The sequence below is a fragment of the Bacillus rossius genome, chromosome 1 (genome assembly GCF_032445375.1).
Source record: "Bacillus rossius redtenbacheri isolate Brsri chromosome 1, Brsri_v3, whole genome shotgun sequence".
Taxonomy (NCBI): domain Eukaryota; kingdom Metazoa; phylum Arthropoda; class Insecta; order Phasmatodea; family Bacillidae; genus Bacillus; species Bacillus rossius.
The window spans coordinates 344270432-344291772 of record NC_086330.1 but is presented as its reverse complement, the minus strand read 5'-3'; positions in this window follow the sequence as shown (position 1 = coordinate 344291772).

Genomic DNA, 21341 nt, shown 5'->3' with positions numbered 1-21341 from the left:
TGTTTTGATGATATACTAAGATTATTTATGTAAATTAGTGTTCAAAGTAAGTGAACTTAGTTCCTGTCAATTTACGAAGATCCCTGGATGATTTGTAACCAACTTTCTTCTTAATTTTTAGGTAAAAGTATGTATTTTTAACAATATAGGAGAACTAAAATGATCACGGTAATTAAACGCTCTACGGCTACTTCAAGAGGTAGTGTTTATTCAAAAAAGGTTTTCTTTGATCTAGTTTTGGTAAAAGTGAATGCTAGTTAGGCCTTGTTCGAATTGGTTTTTTAGTAAGCCTAATATAGAATTTGTTTTTGGTAGTTTTCGGTTCGTATACATTCATCATTCACTTGAGTCCTACGTATCACAACACCCCGATGAGGTTAGTATTAAGAATTAAAAAAAAAAATATATATATATATATATAAAACTATTCAAAGGTTTAAAGAGTTAATACGTTTCTCAAATGTCCGAAAATGTAACTTGTACAAATTCACGACCAACGGTTTTTCGGTGAATTTTTTAAACTAAAATATACAAGCAGGAGTTTTGCAGCTAACTGAAAAAAATAATAATACTTATTATGAACGCAGCACCTAATTTATGAGTTCCGTAAGTAGAATACACATCCGAATTTTATTTTGAAGAATAAAATCTAAGTTTTGAATTCATAGTTTTGCATTTTGTAATATCTGAGTTTCGTTAAAAAAAAAGTATTGCGAATATAGAATTTACAAAAAACACAAATTTGTATGCAAAATCGGGGTAACGAGACAATGGTGCATACAAACTCTGCTATGACCTTAGATACGCCTTCATACCCCGTTAAAAAGCTTAGGCATGCCTTTGCAGTGCCAAAAACGAATAACAATAATCTAAACAAAAAATAAAATCAAACGTCTGTGATTTTGAACAATAGCGCTTTAAATATATTTTTTGTCCTTTTAGGAAAATAGATACCTAAACCTAAACCAAATTAATGTAGCTTACATTTTTTCCCATCAGTTCGAAGTTATTTCACTCAAAAAATGCTGATTCTATTGACTTGAATTTCAAACAAGTTTAAATCAGTTATCTTATAATTCAGTCTTAATTGCATTGTAATATCTCAAACGGTTCTGAAGACATAATGATAATTATGTATGTACCGAAAAAAAAATATGTTTCCGATGAAGTGTGGAGTTTTGACTGCGCAGTATTTTTATATGCATATAAACGCAAAATTATAAAATATTTTAAAATAAAAAATATGTTTCAAAAAAAGCTTAAAGTAACTTTAACTAGAGCGCACATATTAATAAACAATAATTACTTAACCTTTCTGTCAAAATGACCATTGTGAATTATTCTGTCCAAGCATAACGAAATCGTGGGCACAGCTGTAGTCAATAATGGAACTTCTTACTTCGAAGTAGCGCTAACGGCCGCACGCAATTTCAGCAATCAATCATAACATAAATCTTTTCACAATGACTGCCAAAGTTGACTATTGCTTACGATTGACTGTATGCACGCTACGTTTATGAAATATTAGGATATTCCACCTGGCTTAAGCTTAAATTATAAATATGATGATTATCAGTGACAGGTTTGGTCGACAAACTTAACATTGTTCGCGAGTTCTGATTACAGGTGCTTCAAAACTTTTCAATTATAGTCGCATCAGGTTTTTATTTGCCTCATCTTTATCAATCATCCCCTCCCCCTCCCTAGAATAAAAGACAAGTAGATATGTTCACTTGGAGAAAGAACTTTTTATTTTTTTATTTTACTGTAATTGAAAAGTTTTGTTCGAGTCTCTCCCCAACCGCAATTCGACGAAGATTACAGATTGAGGGTGAAACTCTGTCTTTTGATTACCCACCAGTGAACATGGGCTTCTCTCTTATCTCCAACAATTCAATGGCTCATGTCCTATTGAAATTTCGCTAAGCGACATATAATAGCTGCAATTTATAGAGATCAAAGCAGCGTCCTTCATGCATTGGTTATATCACGTGATCACCCATGCGCAGGCTTCGTCGTAGAACTTCTGTTCAAGGAAGACCAAAATAAAATAAAGATTGCATGGAATGAAATTTTTACTTTTCTTCTTTTGTGCTACAGCCATTCATTACCCGCTCTCTTTGAATTTTTCCCCCGTTGAAATTCTAACTTTATTTCTCCTTAGGAAAGAATATTATAATGTAAGTGATGACCGAACCTTAATTATGTAAGGACGATCCTGAAGTTGCTCACAGCCTACGCAATGATTATGGTTTCTGTGATATGGCTAAGAATATATTAAAAATGGGATTATGAGACTCACAAATTGATTTCGTAAGCGAAGTTGTGCTCCTCAAACAACTCATACAAAGATGTAGTATAGGTATTATTGATGTGACGAAATTCCTTAACATAAATAGAGAAGACGTTTTCTCTGTAAAAACAATTTTTTTTAAAGTTTTAAATCTTGTCTATTATAGATCTTATATGTAGCTCAGTGGTGTAAGACATGGATTTTGTGTTGTCCAAACAATCTTCTTAGCTCTTACCCACGCACCAACTACGTACAACAACCACAATTACCCAACGACCGAGGTTACATAAAAAAATAACATCATGGTTGACTCAATGGTGACTGTAAAACTTGCCAGTGTACCACTCATTGTTTTAAGTTTAAAGGGGAAAAAAAGTAGCCAGAGCTTCTGGCTGGCGAATAAATAGTTCCGGGTTAGAATTCCCGGCTGGATCGAAGGTTATTCACTTTTGGGTGTTGGGTTGTACAGTCTGCCCTAGTAACACCAGTGCTGTTTCCCTGTAGCGATGGCTGGGATTCCATACCAGTCGGGCATCAGTCAGTAGATCGAAATTCTTTTGAACCCTAATGTCGGAGAAACGACTTTACGGTTTAATGGCTGTCGAATAAAATGAAAATCAAATGAATGTCGATCTACTCCTTATTCACCAGGGTTAAGATATGTTTCCAGAAAGATAAATCTTTTGGTTGTCAGTGAAATGTCCGTCGATCTAATGCCTGTCAATCAAATGAATGTCGGCCTACTTCTTATTTCTAGAGCTAAGACATTTTCCAGAAGTAGGTAGGTATAACTGTTTGAGTTTCGGTAAAATGAATGTCGGTGTACCGCCTGTCGGTGAAATGACTTTCGGTCTATTAACGCAGCCCCAAACTTTATAACGTGCTGAACAACCAATCGTCACCGCCCTCATCATTTCAAGTACTAAGTCTAGGTGTATGCGACTTTTAATGAGTTTCTGATAGAAACAAATATAACGCCTTTAACTTGTTCGAAGTAAAAAAGAGCTTATGGAGGAGTTAAACGTCGCGAGTTAATGCATGGAAAGGCATATAAGATGTGAATATTAAAAAAAGTTTCAGTGTCATAAAATTTCATTTAGCACGTTTGGTATGTACCCTAATGTTTACGAAAATGACTATGTACGGGTTTATGTTGCTATACGCGGGTCTGCCATCTTTGTGTCACATTTCCATTAGTCGATTTCCGTTCCATCTTAACGAAATTACTCCTACCAAATGCCGTATACCGAGTGCCAAGATGTTTTCAAATAATAAAAAAAAGTTGTACGTCAACCTTGACAATAATAAGTTTGGCTCGTTGGTAATGAATAACAATTTTTAAAAGGGCCGTATCACTCGACTTCCAGCGGGGTTGAACAAGGATTTTCTTTTGCGCGTGTGAAACGTGGCTGACGTTGCTGCGAGTGCGTAGGCTCTTCTCAGGGTGATACCGTTTCTCCCACCAATCCATTCCATCAATGCTTCATCATTATCATCTCTTATGACCTGGCTGTCTTAAAGAGATGTTAAGCCCATTCACTCATCCATCCATTCCCAAGGAGTCTGTTTATACTCGTTACCAGGAACTTTACCATACCGAGTACAAATAGTATCCAGGCCACATAGTCATGATATGTACGTTACACACAGTATACACGTTACATTAAAAAAACTACATCATTTGTAAAACAACATGGAACAAGCATCACATAATTTGGATACCATGAGATAAGTAAACACCTGCATTCGATTTTCTATAAATATTTTAGCTATGTAAACTTAAGATATTCACTGTTTGTGCTTACTGTGTACCGAATGTGAGATTTTTCAAGTAATCCATATTTTATGGCGTAAGTTCTAGTAAGTTAGTTTCGTATTTTGTCGTGTATGTGTATAGTCTCCGCTGGAAATTATGCGTGCTTAGGGTTGTTTTCTTTCTACGCTAATAATCGGCATTGACTAGCGTAACTTTTCACTTTAAATTCAACCAGGGATACACAGTCCACTTCACCTTTTCAAATGGACGGAATTATCTCTTTTCACTCTTGGTTCACTCGAGTCTAAATATAAGGTTTGGTGAAATGTTTCAATTTAGGATTCCTCACTTCAGTTTAGCTCGAATGTATTCTCTAAATGCGGTGATTAAGAAATCTTTCATAATTTTTTGTAAGAACATATGTCACCAAATAAGACTTAAATCACATTTAAATTATTTTCTCTCGTTTACACTTTTTCGTCGGCCTTTGGTAGACATCTCAACGCAATTGCAAGTTTGGGCTCAGTAATCGATACAAATTAAAATGAGATGAGTGACCCATAAAACCCGTCCTTTCACATGACTGTTCGACAATAAAACGTTTTAACGGACACATGCATTTCTCCCTCCCCCCTCCCCCAAATTGTATTAAGAATTTTGCACCGTTTAATTTTAAATAAGACTATAACTCTTACTCTCAGAATCATTACAATGTCGAGAATTGCAGATGCTAGTAAACTGTTAAAATGTTCACCTTAAATTTACGAAAAACCGATGGGTCTAGGTTATCCAGGGATCTTCTTAAATATTTTATCTTCGTAAATTTGCGGTTCCAAAGTTCACTTAGTTTGAACGTGAACTCACAAGAATAATCTGAGTATTTAAGAAAACCGTTCAAAAAGTGGCTAAGACTCATGAAAAAAACACACTTATTTATTCCACAAGTGTGCTTACCATGTTTATAGAGACAAACAGAATTCAGAAGTTGAAACACGCTGTAATTTCCACGAAGGTCTATTCATCAGAAATTAAGAAGAACCCTTCGTTTATTTGATATGAATTCTTGGTTGGAAAGTCCGTAAATTTACTTGTTTTTCTAACAGCGTAGTAAAGTATGATTGAATGTATTATATGGAGAACCAGCACACTATATAGGCCGCGTTTAAATATTTCACGTGCAAAACAAAACAAAAAAAACAATCACAGACCAAACAAAAGACGCTAGTAATCCACGATGTAGATATTCAACGAGTCAATGTATACAGCTCGACTCTTTGAAAACATTTTTACTCCGACTTTGACTCACAGATTTCTTTTTTCTTCTTTTATTTTTTCACGTCGTGGAGAGAAAAACGGTCTTGAGGAAATGGCAAAAGCCACGGGAGAGAGAATTTAGTATTCCCTTTGAGGAATCAAGACAAGAACACCAGGCAGATCAGCCGGCACACCCGCTGGTTGAATTATGCATGAGGCGAACATACATCAGCGTCCTGATGGTTGCTTGGGGGGAAGGGGGGGGGAAGATTCCTACCTAGCCACGCCCACGAAACCCCCTCCCCCAACCCTTCGAGCAAAGCAAAACCACCCCTTTCTGACCCGAACCTCGCGCTATCCCCGTGATACAACTTGAGTAGTCCTGGTATGTTCCTGCCTTGTCCTTTTTTTTCCTCCTTTTTATTTTTACTTCCTTTCCTACCGACTGAATACATGCTCCACCCCTCCGTTCGTTTGTTTGTTTCTCCGTGAACCAACTGTCTCTAGTCCTCGTATAGCTATGTTACCCTATCTCTCTCTCTCTCTCTCTCTCTCTCTCTCTCTCTCTCTCTCTCTCTCTCTCTCTCTCTCTCCCTCCGCTACTCACACGCAGACGTTACTTCTCTTGGGGATGGCGCCCATGAGACAAACGCGAACAGCATGCCGAAAGCCAAATTGCTGTGTGCCCGGAGTTTTCCTTCTCCGCAGCTTGTGCCCCATTCTACCGTAAAAGAAAATCACCGAATGCATTACGCGTGCCTTTGATGAAGGTTTCAACCACGAAGGAAAAATAAAAAATAAAATACCACGATGAACTGGAACAGGAGGCTTGTAATTTTGTTAAGGCGGTAGCGGTTTAGATAACGTATATCCTCAACGTTTATCTTCGAAATATTTATCACAGAAGTTTCTGTTTTACACTGCATCATACTTTAGCTAGTACTATTTTTTTTAAACTTGGAAATAGAGAATGGAACACAGCTGCAATGTACATACATTAAGAATGTAACAAACCTTAACATATACGTTTTTATTGAATAACCATAGGTCAGAATGTGATAATTGAGGTCAATTTGGAGTGGTATAAGACTAAACCATTTAAATAGATCTTGGAAATTTTTTTTCTAAATATTCTACAAAGCAAAGACAGGATATTGCAAATCTATTTGTATTTATTAGAAAGACAGTGTTACTCAAGGCACTGTTTTTATTTGAATATAAACACCGTAAAAATGTTTTTGAACCTTAAAAATACCTATCTGTAGTGCAGATATTAAGTTAGGCTATTATTTGTGATCATACATAGCAAGTTTTGTTTGCGCGTGTTCCTTAAAATATTTGAAGAAGAATATGTTTTTTGAACTTTGTAAGACTTAAAATTTTCTTGGTGGCCTGAATAACTTACTTGTTTCTTAAGCGACTGTTGGGTGAATGTTTCAAAGCTAATCGCTTCTCTCAGAAAGATTTTACACGATAACATTTTTCTACTACTCACATTAAATCGTTATCAAATTCAATCCCCCGAATGGAAAGTAACGTCAATAAAACGTCGTAAATGCGGCCATGTTGTCGTTCAACGAATTGGATGCTCCGATTCCAGCATCAAATATTTCCACTCCGGACGGATATAAATATTTTTAAATACTATTTTCTTTAGTTTTTATTTCTAATGGTTTGTATTTATGCCTTTATGGCAATCTACTATCTCACCAAAATGGATCTAAATCATTTTATTAAACTTTTCAAGGCATATTTGCTAATGCGTAATGATTTTACAACCTAAAATCATTTAACTATACGAAAATTAATATATTTAATTTATAATTAAGTATTTTTCCCCTCAGATAAATAAATGATGCTAAACTAAAAATCATCTGAAATACGAAATTAAATGTTTATGCAAAACACTGCTTTGTTTAATAAAATAGTTGAAGTACGTAAATAGTGTGAAATACCTCTAATTTTTTTTAAAAAAATTACTCTTATCTTTGAAGGATTTTACACGACATTTTTAGTGCAGTAAAGTCAATCCACTAAATATTTTATCGTATGAAGAGGTTAGTGTAGTCTTTGGAGGGCTCTCGCTTTTAGGCCCGTATTTTATGGAACATAAAAACCACAATCCCCATGCTGCATAGGTATATGTATTAGGTATTTCCAACTCAAAAAATTGTTCTTCAATTACAGAATATAAACACCCCAAAGTCTCAAGTAGAAAATTCCGCGTATTTCCCAGCGATTCTTAAACAACTTTTTATTCAACTAACAGATCTCCTGGTCAGCTTCGATGTAGTATCTCTCTTCACCAAAGTGCCTGTACCAGAAGCCCTTCAAGATCTCCTCACACACCTGGAAGAAGACAACCTGAACAGAGACACGGTAAAGTTCACAGAAAACACTGTAATTTTCTCCCACGACCACGTCTGAAGGCGTTATTCGCTCTGAAGATGCAAATCCATCGGCAGTGGCAGAAACAGTTCAGATGAAGAAGGTTGGCAGAAGTGGGAGGAGCAGTTGTTGGCGGCGTGTACTCGGAGGAACGGAAGCAGATGAACATGCAAAAGCTTGGAAAATGCAAATGTCGGCCCGATGTTCCTGAACCACACCACACGATGGGCGGGGGAAGAAGTGTTATGGCTGCGGTACATGTCAGTTCACCTCCCCCTCCACCTTTTCCACCTTTCCTCTTCCACAACCCAAAACACATCCCTGTAATAAGGGCGAGGGGGGAAGGCTCATCCCCTTCATTTCCCTGACGCCTACCCTGCCATGAAAGGAAAATCGTGACTGGGCACAGTTTGGATTCGTAGCCCCACGGTACAGTCGCTTCGAGGACGAAACGGCCACGCGTACAGTGCGTTCGAAAATAATCTGGACACTTTAGGATTCTTGGCTAGCTGTGTTCTTTCAGTAGTGGATGATGTCTTGAGGTTATGGTTCGGATCCACGGCCAATCGCCATATGGAGATACCACCACGGTGTGACTGGGGCTTACCGGGCGAGAGTGATCCTGCAGTGGTTCAGCGTTGCCTTCCGCTGAATTAGCCCGGGGGATGGTGGGATAGATAGAGAGAGAAGGGACAACACATTCTGGTCCTGAACCTGAGAAGGGTATTTTCAAGAAGTACAGTGAAAGTTTTCTAGACCGGACTGGGATTAAACCCACGAATCTTCGACTCACCAGCCAGACACTCAGCCAGTAAATAGGTTGGATCTTTTAGCTGGACTCAGTGGTTGACGCACGGAGGGGGTGAGATGGAGGGGGGGATATATCCCACCCGTACCTCTGAAATCCTAAAGTATTCTATCAAAATACGTCATAGTCATTTGTTAGTTTTTAGTTTCCAATTACACTAACGTGAACATAATTTTTATATAGTGCTTCATATGTTTATATACTTTTTAAAATTTTAAGGTATGTGCAGTGTTAGTCTCTTTCATTTAATTCTCTTAATTTTTTTTTTTAAATTTGTAAATATTATAAAGTTTTAAATGGCATTTGGTAAGAGTACCAATTTCGTGAAAGTGGAACGGAAGACTATAAACGGAAATGTGTTACATAAAGGGCGGACCCACGTGTAACAAAATAAACACATATAATCACTTTCGTAATCACTTTAGGGATATACCAAACGTATTAGTGTGCCTATGATAGTGAATTCAGGAATACATTTGGTAAACTAAAATAGTCATAGTAGAATAATTTCATCTTTAAGATACCTAAGAAACCTTGCATTACAATGATTATAATACACATTCTCATTGCAACATGTAGACGGCTGAACTATAGATTTAAACACTGAGTGCATAATCGTGGTCTACAACACAATCTCAGCAACTCATAGGCGCTTGTTTTGCATTGTTGGTGTATCCCCAGATAAAAATCTGCGACAGCCCTCCCGAAAAATTAATCGTGGTGAAACAGCGCCACATTGTAGAACAGTTTTCAAAACAAGTGAAGAATGAGAAATGTGAAAACTCACCTTGGCCAAGTTAAAAGTGTTGAATATCGTGAGCGTGCGCACAGAAATTAAAAAAAAAAATGTTGAGGACCAACGGATTAATTTGAACATCATGTTTAGAGACCCAGAATTTCTCGGATTTGTTTGATTACCAGTTAGACTGCAAACATTGTCCAAACGAAAATACATTTTTTGGAAAAATTAAAAGGCCAGAGCGTGAAAGGTTTTTTTTCTCTCTCTCCTGTAAAATTGATGAAAATAGATTGAGCTGGTTTTGATACTAAACGCCTCACCTCACATATTTCTAAATAAAAGCAAACATTGTCATCAGGTACTTAACAAGGGTATATTGTCACATTTAAAATTTTCTAGAACCGCCTTATTTAAATTTTAGTGACGTGGCAGAGCACATGCGTTTACAGTCATGTATTATTGCATGGTACTAAAACTATATTTTTGCTAATTTCAGCTCTTACAGGCGAGAAGTTTATAGGTTTAGTTTTCATGTGTTCTTGTATAGTATTAATGGGTTGTGAGGATGTAAACCTAATATAACGACCGACGTTTAAGCACATTTCATTGAAAAAAATTGTATTAATTTATATTTTGTTGTTAATACTTGCTTTTCCTACATGGTTTTCTAAACAAATTTTAATAAAATGTCTGGAGATTACTTGGAAACAGTTTGAACACCAATCCTTTTATATATATATATATATATATATATATATATATATATATATACTAGCTGCCCGATCCGGCTTCGCACGGTTGTATTAATTGAGGGGGGGGAGGGGTAAATGAGACCAAATCTCTTATTTACAGTTATAATAAATGAAATAAAATGAAAATTAATTAATTTTGACAAAAACTTAATACAATGCTTTGCAATGTACCGAAGAAGAAACGAATAGCACCGATGGTTTCCCGACTCTCGAGCACGCAACGTTGTCATGGAGACGAAGTACCCACTGTTTCCCGGGCTTAAACACCAATCAACATTGATGATCAGTTTATTATTAATAATAAATTTTTAAGACCATTGATCGAAATAAAAACTACCCTATCTCTCAAGTTGGAAAAAATTACACATAAATGCCCATTTTCATCGAAATCAGTTGACTTGGTGAAGGGGACCTTTTTAGAAATCAGATGTAGTTAGTAATTGTCTTCTTAATTTGAATAATTTATATCACTTTCAAATCCCGACCGACTTTGTTCTACCAGTGTATAGTTATTTACCTGTATATATCTAAAAATTGGTGGTCTGTATTTAATGAGTGATGAGGACTACACTAACAATGAAATAGTCGTTGCCATGGAGACGAATGAAGCATCAACAATGCTACAGCCGTTGCCGTGGTGATTTTCTGCCAACTCATACATACATCACATTAGAAAACTCTAAAATTATAAGATTAAGACCATTAATCGAAATAAAAACTATCCTATCTCTCAAGTTGGAAAATATTACACCTAAATGGCAATTTTCATCGAAATCGGTTAAGTGGTTTAGGAGTCCATTGAGGACAAACATTGTGACACGAGATTTATATATATATATATATATATATATATATATATATATATATATATATATTCCAAATAACTCCAGTAACACACTTGCTTTCTTATCTTGAAAAAACGGAAACGAGATATCTGTAACAATTTGTTACGGAATTTTGAAGAGGCATTGTTTTTATTGTATCAGAATTACTTCAAAACTTTTTCTATAAAACTTTGCATGTTATGTTTTGTTGCAAATTTTACTGATGCTGTTTTTTAAGATTGCTTTTTTGGAAGAGCTTCTTGCAACTGTTCCATCGTTGTTAGCTGACTGTTTGTCTATGCTGAAATTTATTAATTTATATTTTATTTTTATTTTTCTCACATAATTCCTTCCACTGTGCTGTCTAGTTATTAATTATTTAGCATCAGTTGATATAGGCTTGTTCTTTGTTTGTGAATACATATTTGCTGTCCATTATTGAGGTATTTATGGTGACATTCAGCAGTGGTTATGTCCATATACGAATGTATATATAAATCCATCTTCCACATTGTAGGAATCATTCAAAAAATGCATCGTGTGTTTATTTGCAAATTTTATGGGAAAATATCTGCCAAAATTTACCCTCTATTTGTTAACTATGAGGAAAACATTATGTATTTGTAAAAACGTTTTGTCTGACTAATTACAGAGCTGTTACAACTGGAAGTCAATTTCCTGGATTACCACGTGTGGGAAACGCATACAACGTAGCTTCTACAGTTTTATTTCTAAAAATGTTTCATAAAAAATATCATTCAAATAAATAAATAAATGATTTTACTCTAAATTCATTGTATGTTTCGTCTCAAATTTCTTAACAGGTGTTTATTAAATATTATCACATGACGGTAAAGTAACACGCAGGTTTGAACGACAATGACCACTTTTGCAGTCTTTTACAGCTCGAAACATGCCAGGCGCGAAGATTTGCGACTCTACAACAAATGCTAGAATTTACAGCAAAATCATTTAATTAAAAGCAATGACGAAGGAAAACTAGATAACAAATTCTCGGCGTGCGACACCCAGCCTTAATACAGAATAAATAATAATAATGTTGGTGCTCTTGTCTTGGACAACGCTCGAAGCGAAGCGAGCTTTGCCGTGACGGGGTATGAATGCGCACCTATCTCTGTCTTCACGACGAGGATTGAGAGTGATGAGGGGGGGGGGGGGAGGGGGTTGCCACGCCTGAATGTTGTAATGGATAATGGAGACTCTGCGGGGGTCAGCATTACGAGCCTTATCTCTCTTGGCGATTACATCTACAACTGCCTCTTTTCCCCCCCTCGCCCACTAGTCGCCGTTACCGACAGCTATGTCCCTTCCCTTCTCCTTGTCAACACCCCGGGGGTCGCGCCCGAAACCCTCCAGAGATCGTCATCGAGAAGTGTGCGTGTGTGTGTGTGTGTGTGTGTGAGGATGATGATGGGGGGGGGGGGGGGGGGTTAAGGTCGCATGCGTGTCGCAGGTAAACCGGGGCAGGGGGTAGAATCGCACACACCCAATCTCTCTCTCTCTCTTGCGACTGTCGCCCGATATGCTTTCATTTTCCCGGGAGGGGGGGGGGGGTGCAAGAGAAGGGGGTGGGTGCAGGGGCCAAGAGGGTTGGAGTTCTCGTTATGCTCCCAGGCATGCGACGTGGCTCACTCGTCGAGTACAGTCGCGTGAAGTTGAACGTGGTCCTGTCTCGCACGAGAGTTCTCAGAATGGTGGTTGCCGATGGTTTTACGTATCCTTTAGCCAGTGGTAACTCCGCCAACAGTGGTCAGGAGGTCAGGGGCAAAAATTTCTATGGTATTTCCAAGGAGAGAAAGGAGGCCCACGGAATTACTTTTTCTTTTTCATTCCCGCTCCGCAGTTACGATTTTTTTTATGCCAGTGGTAGCAAGCCACAATCATCTCCTTCTAAATAAAAGAAGGAAAAAAAATTGGGATTACGCTGTAACTTAACTGCAAATATCTAGGCTGATCTTAAGTGATAAAGATTGGCGAAATATCTTAGTCCTGGGAGATAAGACGTTCTGATGGCAAACACAAGCTACAAACCACAAACTAACTTCAGAAGCCTGCCCCAAAACCTAAATTGATTTCACTTTTCCTGTACAACTAAATAATTATAAATGAGAGTGAGTGAGTTTTCGCCAGAGATGTGTAACATACAACCTCGATAACGAGCAAATTCACGTGTTCTCATGCTGCAGATACGATTATCATACTAAATTCAAACACAAAATTAAATGTAGTATTCTTTAAAATAGTTGGCATGTCTCTGAGTTACACAAATATTCAAACATTTTGTACATTATAAATTTTAAATAAAGATTATAAAGTTATTATTGAACTATTTCATATACAAAAAAAAAGGGAGCCTGTACTTAGGTACACGCGTTAGAATTTATACTATGATATTATCAAAATATTAACCAGAAACATTTTAAAACACATATTATAACACTACGTTTATGTTTGTATACTTGTTTTATGCTTAAATGACTGAAATCAGTCTTTATATACTTTCTACAAACAAACCTCAACCATATTGTGCTGATTCAACATTAAAAATTTAGGTAACAGTAAAAATTTCATAATGACATTTTTATTTTTCATGGCTTCGAATATGTGGAGGATAATAATTTGTTGTGTGTCTACAATATGATGAACGCTGCACTATCTCTGCATTTTAATGCTAACTAAGGGTTGTAATGCCAGGATTCCAACATTTTTTTTAGTTATTATTATGACTATAAATGTAAACAAAGAATTAAAATTGTTTAAAATTGTTGACTATAGTATATATTTTTATTTTTTAATACCTATGTGCTCTGTAAAATCTGTGCTGTTCACGAAAGAAGTATATACGGATGAAACATGCGGGTCCACCATCTTTTGAAGATTTCTGAGACTTCCAGGCAGCACCGTGTTTACACATTTTCTTTCCAATCGAATGCCTTTCCATTCACGATATTACTCCTGCCAAATTACGTACATATACCAAGCAATAAGATGTTTACACATCAATAAAATTAGGGGGAAAAAATTCCTCCCGCCCTCCTTCTACCAGGGATTTACGCCCATGCATGTTGTTTTTCAGTGTTCGCAAACAAACATGCGTGATGCCTTACAAGTGACAGTTTGGGAAAAGTGGCACTGGGGACTACTTTTGAGAACTGTCCAATTTTAAACTAGTTACACGAGAAAGACTATGTACGAACTCGTCGAAGATACTTGTGAGCAAACTGAAAATGTGTGCGTGAAGTCCACGCGTGACAGAAGAGAAACATGTTGCTTATTATATTATTAGGTATAGGAAACATACTTCTCTTTGGCTGAGGTCACAGATAAAAAAAAATACAAGTATGCGAGCAATAAATTATACTATTCCGCAAGTATGCAAGTGTTTAAGTGTAAAGTATGCAATTGTGTAAGTATGAAATTATGAATGTCTTCAAGTGTAAGTATGCAAGTATTTAAGTGTAAAATATGCGAGTATGCAGATATTAAAATGTGCAAGTGTTCAAGTATGCAAGTATGATAGTGTTTAAGTGCAAAATATGCAAATATGCGAGTATGCGAATTTGAAAATATGTGTATGTGTCAGTATGCAAGTGTACAATTATGTGAGTGTGCAATTATGCGAGTGTAAAAGTGTTTAATTATGCAAGTATGCAAGTGTACAAGCTAGCACGAGTGCAAGTATGCTGCGTCATTTCTACCTCTCCCCTGCCATATCCTCCTCCCTCGGTTCACCCCACCACGTACCTAACTATTCCCCTCATGCCATCGGAATTTTCGTAACACTAAAAAATTGTAGCAGCCTTAAAAAGAAGGAAGTTTCACTTTAAAATTAAATAAATCAATTTGGTTACGTTCCTGTAAACATGTAGTTTATGGTAGTTATTTATATATTTGTTACATATGACATTTACCATACAAATACGGTACATATTCTACGCATTAAACTGCGGTAAAACAATGTGTCTGCATTCCTGACTTGAGATTTCCTTGGCCTAGCGATATCACTCCAAAAGTAAATGCTTTGATGGTTCCTTAAAATACGTCACGGCCGAGACCTTTCCGCCTTTTCCCTGACTTCTAAATTAAAGCTTATGAGTACATATAATGACATCGTTAACGAAGAGACGTCAAACCGAAAAAAAAAAATTGTCATATTATTAAAAAAAATTATCTTACACTAAATAATTAAAAGAAAAACCACGAATAAATATCAAAATTTTGACCAGGGGAAGGGGGGGGGGGGGGCTGTAGGAAGAGGAAATATTGCATGTCAGACTATCAATATTTTTACTTTTAAGATCATATTCAAACTCGCCATTCAAATAATTTGAGTTGATCAAAACAGGTTCATGACGAGATTGCTGAGATATCCCCAATTTATTTCGCAACAAAGTAAAAAAAAAAATTAATAAATAAATAAAAGTTGGCACGTGGCCAACACGCGCTTTCAGAAGTGAAACTTAACCAACAGAAGGACAGGAAATTTGCATGGTATATAAATAATCGAAACGCGTGTACAAATGGGCGAGTGTACGAGCGTACAGGCGGGTGTACAGTTAAGTCATGCGAGTGTGTGCGGAAGTGAAGTTGGTGAGCAAGTATGCGGCTGTGCGACGTATATTATTTTTGATAGCATAATTTTCACGTTGCACCTGTCGTTACTCCCCGAGATTTGAAAGTGTCGTCGCCTCGACTCATCAGCAGCAGCTGAAAAAAAAAAAAGTTTTCACTTGAAAAAATATATAATAAAAACTTCTGAAGAACAGATTGTTCCGACTTACTGCCGGCTTCTCACGGTTCCCTCCCACATATGCTCCCCATCAGGGTAGAGTGGGAGAAATTTCCAGCTCGATTTATTTACATTCCAGAGCTATATAAATTAAACAGAACGGCTAAGGATCACTCCCTCTTTTTTGATCGGGAAGGTATTAGAGCTTCGGCAATGACCAGCGGCTAGGGCCACCAACCCAGCATAGTCGCTCAGCTAACCAGACAGTTGGCTGTGTGCTGAGCCCTGAGACCTTATCAGCATTGCTGGTGCCTACCCCGATCTCCCACATCACACTGGGACCCCTCAAAACACCTAGTGAACCCGTGGTCCGGTGGAGGCCTATCCAACCTCTGCTAGCTGTCCAGGCTAGTACCGGAGCTGTGTCGTCGCTCACCACGTCGACTCCGCACTCCTGAAGAACAATGGGATCTTCTTCGTCGTCGCGTTAAGTCGCTCTTGTCCGCAGCTCAAACCCCCCCTCCCAACCCCTACTCCTTCACAAACGAGCTAGCCGCTGTGCCATGGCAGGAAGAAGAGCGCCATAAATAATTTCAGCGAATAAATCAGCATCCCCCCGGTGGTTAGCGGCGATGTGTTTCCCACCCGCAGAGTCCCGCCCCCCCTCCACTGCCACTTCTACAAACCTGTGTAGTCGCCCTGCTATTCGTGGGTTTGAGGCGGGCGGACGGACGCAAGGCTGTCCCCCAGAGGGGAGGGATCGCTTGCGCCTCGATATGTATCGATCTTTCCGTGTATTCGTATTCAGCGCGTGGGTGATCGTCAGTACCAAATCGTCAGCTTGGAATGAAAAAAAAAATAGAATATTATTTCTCAGAAAAAAAATACCAACAGGAAGTGGAAAACGGTTTTAAACAAGTTTTCTCAATTTAACACAATGTAAATAAATACATAGGTATTATATAGTATGTACTAAGTATTTATTAATGTGCTTAACAAAAGTTGACATACGAGGTGTTTTTATTGATCGTGTAGTTATTATATATATATATATATATATATATATATATATATTCGAGGTACGAGGTTTTTATTCTAAGCCGACGATAAATAGTCAGTGGCGTGTATTTTTTTTTTATTTTTTGTTCTTTGCTCTTTTTTTGTGAAAAAAAGGTTGGACATTAAGGGGAAAAGGAAAAAAAAATAATATTCTTACTAGCATGCAATTTTTAAGTGATAGTCAATATCTTTAGATTTAGATTGAGTTTCATTATTTTGTATTAGAAAAAACTTTTCAAAGATTTTATTGCTTCATATAATTAAGGACGTAATTTCACCGGAATTAAACTGTAGTGTAGGCTAATTGAATAGGGAAGAACATCAACATTTCTTGAGTTAAACCAACAAAGAAAAAAAAATGTCTTCTAAATTTAAGTTTAAGGTTTGTTTACTTTCTCCTGGGCCCCGCAAAAGTAAATGACACAGAGCCTCACAAAGTCTGGCGTCGCCATTGTGCTGACAGCTCTCAAAATTCGTACCTACCATTGGTCTACGCATCCTTCTGTTACTGTTGTTCTGTCAGCGCTGCTCGTCAACAATTTCAAGTGGTTGTCAGTGTTCGTAAACAAACATCGTGAGTGGCTTTGCAAGTGACAGTTGGGAAAATGAAGTAGTACCTACCTAACACCGGCAGGTGGGTACTATACTGTTGAGAGCTGTCAAAGTCGAGACACTTTACGTGACACAGATTTTTACAAGTTGCGTGAACACAATGGTTTAATGATCAAAGAACTCGCCTCTAAACCGAGACATTTGGGTTCGGTTTCCTGTTGAGGTCAAAGCACGGAGGTCGGTTTTTGACGTGACAACGTCTAATAAATCGATGAACGCCGGCTGCACGCACGAAAAGTGTCCCGTTACGCTGTGTCCCGTTACGCTCATTGTACGTTTGCGCCGCATCTATCTATCTTCCACACGATTGGAACAACCATCGATTTGACTTTTTCGAGCACATTAAACTTTAAACACTCCCATTAGTTTCCTACTTTTCCTATCATCGTCCTATCCTTAACATAATAACACTGTTTGGAAGAAGTTAAATAGCAAACATGTATGAAAGTTATAGTTAAAATAATCTGTTCGTTAAAGTAATAAACATATTTGAATTAATGCGTGCAAATAAAAGTAAATTTATCAATTAAATTGTAGATTTCTTTTCACTCCTCCTTTGTATCCATACAAAATAGTGATAATTCAATAAAAATGATTCAATTTTATTCATAAAAGTATGCATTAATTTCATCAACGTTTTGTAATGACGTTGTCACGTAAAAATATCGTCCGTAAACCGACTTTACAGACAACCAATTTTTTAAATTTATTTATTGAAAATAAGGAGACTTGGCGGACGTCGCCGTGAACAGTGGGTTTTATCTGGGTGCTCCTGATTCGAAACTCCAACCTCACCTCACTACCCGACATCCGTCTCCGATGAACCCGATGCTCACTCTGTTGGAAAATGAAGAGTTTATCTACGGTAGTTTCTTAAATGGTACCACAAAATTTACAGCCATTTAAAGCTATGTCTGACGTGGCAAGTTGGAGGATTTCATTTTTATATTACTTTGCTCTGAATGCCATTTTTGAAGTTATGCTTCTTTAGGCACGTTATGAAAAATAAATGATGAGAGTGAATTTTTACGATGCGCGCGCACCATAAATCGAAATTATCACAGGATGAAAAATAGGCTACATACAAATAAAAATTAAATATGTGCTTTGTGCTTTTAAATATTAAGCTTAAGTGAATAATATTGAATACGGGTCCATACAACTAGAATAAATTTTTATTGTAAATATTAGTGATATAGTGAAACTTTTTGAAGTGCATTTATATAAATGAGTTTATGTTCCCGTATGTATAATTTAATTGCATTACAAATTATTGAAATATTTTTTAATAAAAATTTAAATTTATAATTTAGAATAAACATTCAGTATATTTATTTTTTTCTTTATAGATTCAATTTTATTTAGTTTATTTTACTAAATTAAATAAAACATTTTATACACGTGTTTATATTAAAATTGAATACTGAGTATTTGTGTATTTTTAAAAAATTTATACTTTACCAACTATATTTATATCACTCAGGTAATTTTATTATTTTATCTTTATTAATTATTGGCACACAGAATTGAAGTTAGCTTTTTATCACGCCAAGTAAGTATAACTTCTAACGCACGTACATAAGTACACGCACCCATTTCCACCCCTGTAGATTCACAACGTTAACTTTGTTGCATGTAGATAAAAAATTATGAACTTTTACAAAAGATTATTTTGTAAACCAGTAGCCAAGAAAAAAATTGTTATAATACAAGACAAATATTACGCTTTGCACAACATATGGCTATGGCTATTTTAGCATGTACGAAAAACCCTTTTTCGAGATAATACTGAGTTTTTCTTACGAAATTTGGCACATAATTTTAAACTTTAATTGATGTTCTTTTAAGCATAATTGTTTTAAACCATGAATGATAATTAAATTTTTCAACAATTTGAATTTATTGTAGTATCATGCATATTAATGTGTGCACTTAATACTAGAAAGCTATTCAGGGAACGGTTTACGAATAATGGGAGGTATTTGGCCAACACAAAGCATAAATTCTTGGGTAAGACAAATTTACAAATATATGTAACTTTACATGAATATATCTGCTCCATTTACAAAAAAATATATAGTGAGTAGTTTGGACGCAAATGTTGTCATTATATATGTATTACATTTTATTTACTAGCTACTATGTCTTTTTTTTAACGCTATGAAACTAAAACATTGGTAGTAAAACATATCTGTTGTCAAAATTTGTTACCAAACAACATATGCAATAGGGCTATTTGATAAATTTACACAAACGTCCGTTAAAAATAGGAATGACAAGAAAATGAAGTAACTAACATGGCGTACTATGTGACAGAGCCTTAAAATATAATGCATCATTTGACAGCATACGTTTAAAACACTGTTTTTTAAAATATTTTTTGTTGACTTGTTAATGTTTCACTTGCTTACGAAGACCAGTCCAGGCTAAGGAATCGTGTTTGACTTGCGTGAACTTCCTTACTCTTATTAAATGAGTTGTGGTACAGCATAAATGTCCTTCATTTTCCTCGGACTGAACCCTGAAATTTATTGCTGTATTTAAATTTTAAATCACATTTTCTGAAGGAAATTGCTGAGTTTAACAGTTTAATCAGCAAGCTCTATCTGTATGCTTCATTATAGTTACGGCAGAGATTTTATTTGGACAGTTTTGGCCGTTTAAAGTTGGGGATATAATAGGTGGTATCATTCTTCCTTTACGTCATGAATATTAATTAACTACGCATCATAAAGTCCTCGCTCGTTTGGCTTAACAATGGTGTCATGTAAATGAAAAAAATATATAAAGAATATAATTAACATTTTGTAAAGGAGCTTTAACAAGGACCACCTACCCTGTTTACGAATGGGCTGAGGTTAACCTCTGTGGAACGGGGAAGAGAAAGAAATTACGTTGTCTCACGGTCCTCCCACCTATTTCATTAACAAACTAGCTAACCAATCACGGCTTCGTTCGCGCAAGTATACATAAACATAGAGCTTGTACTGTAGCATTGTGAGTAAAGTATAGAATTAAAAGTAAACAACCACAATAAAAACAAAAGTAGCAATAAATTGTGTCGGCTATATAAGATTTCATCTATTACAAAACTATTCACAGTTGGAAAGTAGTAATTTTTTTTGTGTTTGCACCTATTTTTTATCTCCCGTTTTTTTTTTAGTGGGTTTTAAGATGTATTGAACCTTGATATAAAAACCATAACCATATTTCAGCCATATTAGGTAGTGAACTTTGAAAATAGTTAGAACTAATATCTGTAATACTTATTACATTTACAATTTCATTAAATTTGGTTAAAACAATAAACTAAATAAAATCAAACTTTGTGGAACACTGAAACTTTTATTTTTAAAATAGATTAAAGTATCATATTTCTTATCCTCCGTATGAGCAAATTAATAGAAATGGTTAGAATTACGAACTTCTCACACCTTCCGTTTTTAACCCTAGGAGCAGAACTGAAACAAATAACTTGTCTTTATTTTCGATGTAAAACACATGTACCTATGTGAAAATTAATATCGCAAGCTTGTTTAGAATCTGTGGTACCCATTTCACAAATAATACCATAGTGAACTCGCTGCTACCAACATAAGGATAAAATTTAAGTTTAAAAAAAGAAAACAAGTTTGATAATTTCTAGTTTAAATTTGTCATCTCGTGCACAGAAAATAAATCTGGGATTTTAACAAAGGTTCCTTTGGAAACCAGATGCCAAGAAATAATTTGTAATAATACATGAATTATATTGTAACTTTGTACATACCACGGCTATGGTTATTTTTGCATTTTTATAAATATTACTTAGTATTTCTTACGCAAATTTCCGCATAATTTTATATTGTAATTGAGGTTTCATTGAAGCATTTATTTTTTAATCATGGAAAATATATTTAAGAATTCAATAATTGAACTTTATTTTGTTTTATTATGCTTATTAATTCGCGTAGTTAACACTGAAAAGCCATTCAGGGAACGGTTTACAAATAACTTTTACTATTGGAAGTACTGGGACAACACAAAGCATAAATTCCCGGATAGGAATCTGAACACAATATTTATTCGAAGACTATTTTGTAATGGTACAGTTGTTTTCATGTAAA